Source organism: Anomaloglossus baeobatrachus, unplaced genomic scaffold (genome assembly GCF_048569485.1).
Source record: "Anomaloglossus baeobatrachus isolate aAnoBae1 unplaced genomic scaffold, aAnoBae1.hap1 Scaffold_4524, whole genome shotgun sequence".
Lineage (NCBI taxonomy): Eukaryota > Metazoa > Chordata > Amphibia > Anura > Aromobatidae > Anomaloglossus > Anomaloglossus baeobatrachus.
The window spans coordinates 23158-32659 of NW_027443863.1; the positions used below are offsets into that span (position 1 = coordinate 23158).

At 47.0% G+C, this 9502-nt stretch overlaps 1 pseudogene; it reads right to left on the reverse strand.

Annotated features, from left to right (window-relative positions):
* Window positions 1-9073: 9073 nt before the first annotated feature.
* Window positions 9074-9280, reverse strand: LOC142280478 (U2 spliceosomal RNA; annotated as a pseudogene).
* Between the last annotated feature and the right edge of the window lie 222 nt (window positions 9281-9502).

A 9502-nucleotide genomic window follows, 5' to 3' on the forward strand; every position in this document is an offset into this window, starting at 1 on the left:
TGCACTAGTGGGACTATAGCAAAGTCCAATAGCCACGTATAGGATGCCACTAGGTACACTGAGTGTTTGCTAGTATAATGGCTTACTTATAATTAGTTGGAGTGTGCAACGCAGGCAGATGCGCTCTGCAAATGTCTTGGCACTAGTGGGACTATAGCAAGGTCCAATAGCCACGTATAGGATGCCACTAGGTACACTGAGTGTTTGCTAGTATAATGGCTTACTTATAATTAGTTGGAGTGTGCAACGCAGGCAGATGCGCTCTGCAAATGTCTTGGCACTAGTGGGACTATAGCAAAGTCCAATAGCCACAGATAGGATGCCACTAGGTACACTGAGTGTTTGCTAGTATAATGGACCTGACATTACCTCTCTACTAACCAGAATCCCACAATGTCTGTCTGCTATTTCATCCTTCTTCTCTGTGCGATTCCTAAAACTTAACATGGACAAAACAGAATTCATTGTCTTTCCTCCTCCTCACTCATCTCCTCCAACAAGCCTTTCCATCAAACTCGATGGTTGCTTACTCTCCCCAGTCTCACAAGCTCGTTGCCTTGGAGTGACCCTCGACTCTGCTCTATCCTTCAAGCCACACATCCAAGCCCTCTTCACCTCATGCCGATTACAACTCAAAAACATCTCCCGGATCCGTGCTTTCCTTAACCAAGAATCAGCAAAAACATTAGTGCATGCCCTCATCATCTCCCGCCTCGACTACTGCAACCTCCTGCTCTCTGGCCTCCCTTCCAACACTCTTGCACCCCTCCAATCTATCCTAAACTCTGCGGCCCGCTTAATCCACCTCTCCCCTCGCTACTCCCCAGCCTCGCCACTCTGCCAATCCCTTCACTGGCTTCCCATCACCCAACGACTCCAGTTCAAAACACTAACCATGACATACAAAGCCATGCACAACCTGTCTCCTCCCTACATCTGTGACCTAGTCTCCCGGTACCTACCTGCACGCAACCTCAGATCCTCACAAGATCTCCTTCTCTGCTCCTCCCTTATCTCCTCTTCCCACAATCGCGTACAAGATTTCTCCCGTGCATCCCCCATACTTTGGAATGCTCTACCTCAGCACATCAGACTCTCCCCTACCGTGGAAAGCTTCAAGAGGAACCTCAAGACCCACCTCTTCCAACAAGCCTATAACCTACAACAGCCCTCAGTCCAGTAGACCACTGCGCAACCAGCTCTGTCCTCACCTATTGTACCATCACCCATTCCCTGTAGACTGTAAGCCCTCGCGGGCAGGGTCCTCTCTCCTCCTGTACCAGTCTGTTATGTACTGTTAATGATTGTTGTACGTATACCCTTTCACTTGTAAAGCGCCATGGAATAAATGGCGCTATAATAATAAATAATAATAATAATAATAATAATGGCTTACTTATAATTAGTTGGAGTGTGCAACGCAGGCAGATGCGCTCTGCAAATGTCTTGGCACTAGTGGGACTATAGCAAGGTCCAATAGCCACGTATAGGATGCCACTAGGTACACTGAGTGTTTGCTAGTATAATGGCTAAGTTAAAATTAGTTGGAGTGTGCAACGCAGGCAGATGCGCTCTGCAAATGTCTTGGCACTAGTGGGACTATAGCAAAGTCCAATAGCCACGTATAGGATGCCACTAGGTACACTGAGTGTTTGCTAGTAAAATTGCTTAGTTTAAAAAAGTTGGAGTGTGCAATGCAGGCAGACGTGCTCTGCAAATGTCTTTGCACTAGTGGGACTATAGCAAAGTCCAATAGCCACAGATAGGATGCCACTAGGTACACTGAGTGTTTGCTAGTATAATGGCTTAGTTATAATGAGTTGGAGTGTGCAGAGGATAGGAGGGTACAGTGGCAGGATTGTGGTGCTCTGGGTAGAGGAATGGAAGCCTGCCTTTCTATTCCCTCCTAATGGTGAAATGCAGGGAGGAAATCCCTGACCTTGGCTACACAGATGCTGTTGCTGTTTGCAGGACCTGTCACCTATGGCTCTCTGACCCTGCCGGTTTGAGTCCTTAAAAGGACTGCTATAAAGTGCTCTCCCTATGCTGTCTAACGCTGTGTATGCAGCGCATACAGCTGTATCGGCTATAGGACTCAGGAGGACGGAGCTGCGACAGTGATGTCTGACACCAAAGACGCAGAAGGCAGATAATGGCGTCCGTGAAGAAAATGTCCGGTTTTATAATGCAGGGACATGTGACATGCAGATCCTATCACACATGCCGTTGCTTCTCTGGCTCAAAGTCAACTTAGCTGTGTGTGTGTCTGTGATTGGCTGACATGCTGGCCCGCCCCACAAGACGCGCGCACTTAGGGAAGGAAGACAAGAAAAAAAAAAAAAAAATGGCGATCGCCATTATAGAAACAGCAGTGATCTGAAGGCGCTGTTCACGCACACTATACACTGAAATGTGATAATAGTTTGATTCACAGAGTGACTTACACTATTACAGCAGAAACCAAGCTATGATTTAGCTGTTTTTTGGCTGCTAGAACCGTTCTCGAACGTTTCTAGAACTATCGAGCTTTTGCAAAAAACTCGAGTTCTAGTTCGATCTAGAACATGCCCCAAAATCACTCGAGCCTAGAACTGGAGAACCACGAACCACGAACCGCGCTCAACTCTATCCAGGAGCTTTGGTTCCCTGAGTTTCCAATAGCAAATGTCTAGAAAAAACTCTGTCCATTGGCACAACTCAGCAAGAAAACGAGAAGACCGAGAAGATATATTTCATTTATCTTAATGCCACCTTCTTAACAGCACTAAACCCTTCTATTATGTCCCTTAGCCTTTTGAGCTTATCCTCTGGTAAGCGGAAGACCATGCCTCTGGTATCGATCTCAGTGCCTAAAAACTGTATTATAGTAGCCAATCAGAATACAAAAGGATGCATAGGAAGCGTGACTTTATTTCAATATTTTAAAACAATCCGATAAAATGAAGAAAAGTCACTCATACAAGATCCACAGAAGTTGTATAATACATACATAAATCAAAACACTATAAGGCCTGTTTCACACGTCAGTGATTCTGGTACGTTTGTGCTTTTTTTTAAACATAACAGAATCACTGAGATACGCAGATCCATTATAATGAATGGGTCTGCTCACACATCAGTGATTTTTCACTGCACGTGTCTCCGTGCGGCGTTCCCGCGTGTCCGTGATTGCTGCACGGAGACATGTCCATTTTTTTCTGGCATCACTGATAGGATGTCCATAAGGTGGCAGCAGAGCATAACAGAAAAAGGTGCCTATTGTGCACTGAAAAGACCCAATGTGATGCACCAGACATATAGAGCCCTAATGGATTCACAAATATAAGATATATCATGAATGACTACTGCATAATGAACGCTAGCATGAAAAAAGAAAGGAATCCATAAAAATAAATAATAAATGGTGCACATATGTTAGAGCCCCACCGAAGGACAAAAAAAGTCTGATGGAAATAGAGAGCATATAGGAACAATAAGAATGTGCAACAGAGAGGAAGGTGAGAATGCAGGATCAATCACTGCCTGTCAGATATTAATAATCAGGTAAATAACTCTGGAGCAGACGCACAAATTAGGGTCTTACCTGGTAAGGTAACAAATAATTAATAGTAGTTGCACTCACCTATTAAGGTTGTGCCAGTCACAACCCCTAAATGCACGTTACAAATGGCGACAGCCGCAGCCCCTAGTAGAAGAGCAATAACGTATAGGAGGAAAATCGGGTGCGTGCCGCGCTGTCACCAAAGGAAACTGATGTTAATTATTTCATCTCTTTATTCTTTTTTCCGGTCAATGTGTTTCAGAGATCACTGTCTCCTTCATCAGGGCAAAAAAAGAACAGTATGCAATCAAAGGAGGAAGAACCTCTATATATACACATATGGAGCTACGTCAGAGGACTGACTGCTGTATTTCAAATACTGCCGGGATGGTCAACTGTTACAATACCGGCCATAAAAGTTCTCAAGTGATATATTGAGAAACATTTATAAAATCACTGGGGTATAGTGTTTCAAATTTCATCAGCTTTTTGAGACAAAAATCAGAAAAAGAAGAAGAAGAAGGACAAAATGAAAAAAAGAAAAAAAAGAAGAAAAAAAAAACAAAAAGGGAGCATTGAGCTCCAGACCCTGTATTGAGTCTTAGAAGTGTAGTGACAAGTGCATCTGTCCACAACCCTGTAAGGGTGAACGGGATGACGGACAAGAAAAATTATGTTCGTGGCAAAAAATGGTGGTGTTGCTATATAAAATTGCATTAAGAATAAAGAAAGGAAAAATTTCTTTATAAAAGTAGTGAAGAAAAAAGTGGAAAAAAGGGGAGTGTAAGCCATTTTACTAATAAATAGTGATGAGCGAGCATGCTTGTTACTACTCGGTACTCGCACGAGTATCACTGTACTCGGTCTACTCGACGGGGACCGAGTAATCTCGCGATACTCGTGCTGTACTCGTGGTCTTCATCCCTGCATGTTGGCGCTCTTTTGAGAGCCAGCCCTCATGCAGGGATTGGCTGGCAGACCACTGCAATGCCACAGCCCTGTTAGTTGTGGAATTGCAGTGATTGGCCGGCCTGCACAGCGTGACCGAGCCTTTATACCGGCGGGCGCGCTGTGCTCTGCTCACAGCTATCCAGACAGTCAGTGCAGGGAGAGGGTCGCTGCTTCAGGGAAAGGTTTGCGGCCCTTTATAGCTATTTCCGTAGCAGGGCTGCAAACAGTGTGACCAAAAGTCCTTCTCAGGACTATTCTAGTTGTATACAGGCAGGCAGGGTATAGCCAGGTCGGAGTACAGTAGCAGAGTCCTTCTCAGGACTATTGTTGCTGTATACAGGCAGGGTATAGCCAGGTTGGAATACAGGCTAGTGACCAAAAGAGTCCTTGTCAGGACTATTGTAGCAGTATACAGGCAGGCAGGCAGGCAGGCAGGCAGGGTATATAGCCATTCCTAGTGGTGACCGTATACCAGCCTTCATCATATCTGGGGCTGGTGTACACAGTCTAAAACAGTCCTGATAGTGTCAGACTTCTCAGCAATTGTCGCTCCTAAAACCTGTTAGGTTCTTAGTGCGTCCGTGCTTGCATTTAAAAACCGCACGTGTGTGCCTGTCGGTGGCAGCGTACAGGTGCACTTGTGTGCGTTTTTACCAAACTATTATATAACGCACAAGTGTAGTGTATAATACACGTCAGTCAGCAGTGGCTGATAGTGTCAGAGTTCTCGTCATTAATTTTTGCTCCTAAAACCTGTGTTAGGTTCTTAGTGCGTCCGTGCTTGCATTTAAAAACCGCACGTGTGTGCCTGTCGGTGGCAGCGTACAGGTGCACTTGTGTGCGTTTTTACCAAACTATTATATAACGCACAAGTGTAGTGTATAATACACGTCAGTCAGCAGTGGCTGATAGTGTCAGAGTTCTCGTCATTAATTTTTGCTCCTAAAACCTGTGTTAGGTTCTTAGTGCGTCCGTGCTTGCATTTAAAAACCGCACGTGTGTGCCTGTCGGTGGCAGCGTACAGGTGCACTTGTGTGCGTTTTTACCAAACTATTATATAACGCACAAGTGTAGTGTATAATACACGTCAGTCAGCAGTGGCTGATAGTGTCAGAGTTCTCGTCATTAATTTTTGCTCCTAAAACCTGTGTTAGGTTCTTAGTGCGTCCGTGCTTGCATTTAAAAACCGCACGTGTGTGCCTGTCGGTGGCAGCGTACAGGTGCACTTGTGTGCGTTTTTACCAAACTATTATATAACGCACAAGTGTAGTGTATAATACACGTCAGTCAGCAGTGGCTGATAGTGTCAGAGTTCTCGTCATTAATTTTTGCTCCTAAAACCTGTGTTAGGTTCTTAGTGCGTCCGTGCTTGCATTTAAAAACCGCACGTGTGTGCCTGTCGGTGGCAGCGTACAGGTGCACTTGTGTGCGTTTTTACCAAACTATTATATAACGCACAAGTGTAGTGTATAATACACGTCAGTCAGCAGTGGCTGATAGTGTCAGAGTTCTCGTCATTAATTTTTGCTCCTAAAACCTGTTAGGTTCTTAGTGCGTCCGTGCTTGCATTTAAAAACCGCACGTGTGTGCCTGTCGGTGGCAGCGTACAGGTGCACAATTTGCACAAACTTTGATATAACGCCCAAGTCTAGTGAATACACGTCAGCACAGCATTGCAAAATGCGCAAGGGCGTTGGCAAGGAACAAGGAAGTGGACGTGATGGTGGTGCAGGCAGAGGCCGAGGTCGTGGGCAAGCTCTAATTTTGCCACAACAAAGGGCCACATCTAGTCGCTCGCACATCCTGTCCCAAATTCTTGGGGACCGCAGCAGTACACCGCTCTTGAACCAAGACCAGTGTCAACAGGTTGTTAGTTGGATAGCGGATAATGCTTCCAGTCAGATTGGCACCACCACAAACACTCTGTCTTCCACACGGTCAAGTGTCAGTAGCCGTGATACTGCACCGCACATTTCAGAACCTGATCCTCCTTCCTACCACAAGGCTGAGTACACGTCCTCGGACATTAATGATCCCACACTTGGACACTCGGAAGAGCTGTTCACGTTTCCATTCGCACATTCTGGCCTCTCGCCAGCTCATGTTGAAGTGGGTCATGAGGAGATCGTATGTACAGATGGCCAAATATTTGAGCAGCCACGTTCTCACGAAGTTGGCAACGTGTCTCAACAAGGGGTGGACGATGATGAGACACAATTGTCAGGAAGTCAGGAGGAGGAGCAGGGTGCGGAAGAGGAAGACGACGTGGTGGATGATCCAGTAACTGACCCAACCTGGCAGGAGGATATGCAGAGCGAGGACAGCAGTGCACAGGGGGAGGGAGGCGTAGCATCCCAACAGGCAGTAAGAAGCAGGGTGGTGGCTCCAGGCAGAAGTCAGGCAACCGTTCCCCGGAACAACAACACGACACAAGGTGCCTGTACAAATGTTAGGTCTTCCCGAGTCTGGCAGTTTTTTAAGTTGGATCCAGATGATTCTAAAAAGGCCATTTGCAACACCTGCCGTGCCAGCATCAGCAGGGGTACCAAAACTAGCAGCCTGACCACCACCAGCATGATCAGGCACATGTCAGCCAAGCACCCGACTTTGTGGGAAGTACAACAGAGTCGAGGAGCAGTGCTTGCTAATGTCACTGCTACGTCTTCGCTGGTTGTGCATGCGAGCCAATCCCCTGTCCATGCTGCCTGCGAACAAGCCTCCTCCGGTCCTGCACCTGCAGTTGCCTACTCAGAAATAACACCATCATCAAGCACGTCCTTGTCCCAGCGCAGCGTTCAGTTATCCATTCAGCAAACCTTTGAACGCAGGCGCAAATACACTGCCAACACCCCACATGGGCGCCCTGGACAAGCCAGGTCGTCACAGGTACTACACCAACACACTCTACACTCCGGCTAGGCACACCGAAGCTAAACACAAATCCTAGTTGCCTTCCTCCAGGGGTTGATGTCCACACCAGGGGGTGGGCCAGGCGGTTGATCCCACCCACTGAGGAGTTCACAGTCCTGGAGGCGGGAAAAGGAGTCAGATTAGAGATCAGTTTTGGAGTTAGAGAAGTGAAGAGGAGAGGAGACTGACCGTGTCCGGGTGTGTGGCCCGGGCACTCAGCAAGGTTGGCAGACGGTGGTGACCTTCTGCAGGAGAGGCTGATTGGAGTGAACCGTACGGACCGGGGATGGGCGGTGGCCCGCCGGTACCAGATCGGGGAGTGAAGAGAAGCCAGCACCATCCGGCAGGGCCTACGGACCCCGACCAGGCTAGGAGTCGCCGTAAAACCGGTCAAATCCGTTAGCGACAGGAACCTCCAGGGTTTCCCAGCAGTCAAGACCCGATTGAAGGCAACAGCTCACACCGTAGAGGGAAGCACAGTCACCGCCAAGGCTACAGTTCCCAGGGCCAGAGCCTGCGGGCAAAAGGGGCTCCCTCAGCATCCATCCAAGCTGGGGAGCGGGTTACCGGTGGGAAGCCCGCTAGATTTTGGGGGAATAAAAGGGGTCCAACACCACATCCCCACAGGTGCACACCCACCCATCAAAGAGAGCTATAAGCCAATACCACCTTCACATTGCCAGTGTACCAAGTACATGTTGAGCAACATGAAGGCGGCTGGGGTTATCCGTGACAGTTGTAGCCTTTGGGCAGCTCTGTTGATCCTGTTAAAAAAGAAGGACGGCACCACTCCCCGTATTGAGGAATCGCTAGCTGCATTGAGAACTGCAAATTATTTTTCTACCCTTGATCTCACTAGTCACTATTGGCAAGTGTCCGTTGCTGAGGCAGACCGGGAGAAGACCGCCTTCGCCACCCCTATGGGTCTCTGCGAGTTCAAAAGCATGCCCTTCGAGCTGTGCAATGCGCCAGGAACCTTCCAGAGGCTGATGGAATGCTGCTTGGGACAAGATTTTAGGGTGTATAAAAAGGGAGATTAGATCCCGTGATCCCAACGTATTGTTACACCTCTATAAATCACTTGTAAGGCTACATCTGGAATATGGGAACCAGTTTTGGGCTCCACATTTTAATAAGGACATTCAGAAGTTAGAGTCAGTTCAAAGGTGGGCAACTAGACTACTACAAGGAATGGAAGGCCTCCCATATGATGACAAGTTGAAAAAGTTATTAAGTGATTATTGGCTGCAATGGGGCTTTCTGGCTGGTGCCAGCCTCTCTTCTTAGCACACAGGAACCACAATCCCTACACCATGCTTCAATGGATTCTCTCATCCCAGCCCAGTAAAACTACATATTTTACACAGTCATAAGCAGCCAAAAGGGATCTATTCTATTCAATTGCAAATGATCTAGATAAGACTGAGAATAAGATACTGCACGGGACATAGCAGAGTTGGTCAAGTTGAGTGGAGATGAGTTTGCTATTTGGCACAGCTTTTTGCATCAATAAAGCAAGTAAAAGGTGTGAAAGATAAAAAAAAGGGTGAAAGTGTGAAAAGTGAATTGGCCAAATTGAGGTGCATATAAAGTTTTTGCTTTCTTTCAATTAACTAATGGGGCTCATTTGAATCAGGTGAATTGAGTTCTGCTTTTGGAAACTGGGTTAAGAAGGGGTGCACCGGTCCTGGAGGTACTGCAATACCAGGTCAATGCGTGCAGTGGACAGAGCAAGATTTTTTCCATCTCCTTGTTCTAAAAATCCATTTAATATATGGTCCCCAGAGAGGGGACGTATCAGATATTAAACTGATAAGAACAGATTTAATTTTTTTTTTTTTCTGTTTATCAGTAGGACTTCAAAATAACAAAGGTGATCGCCTCCCGTTGCCTGGGAACCGTCCAGGCACAAGAGGGCTATGTGTCACCAGAAGGCGCACACACTTCCTCAAGGCCGGCAGACGTGCAATCCCAGGCACCTTCCAGTACCGACCAAGGTAGCGTCCTCCGAAACTACACTTGATCTTAGCCAAAAGGCCGAGAAGCTATAACCCGAATTGGTTACGGCCTTGAGTGGCACCCTGGCCTATACCGGACACA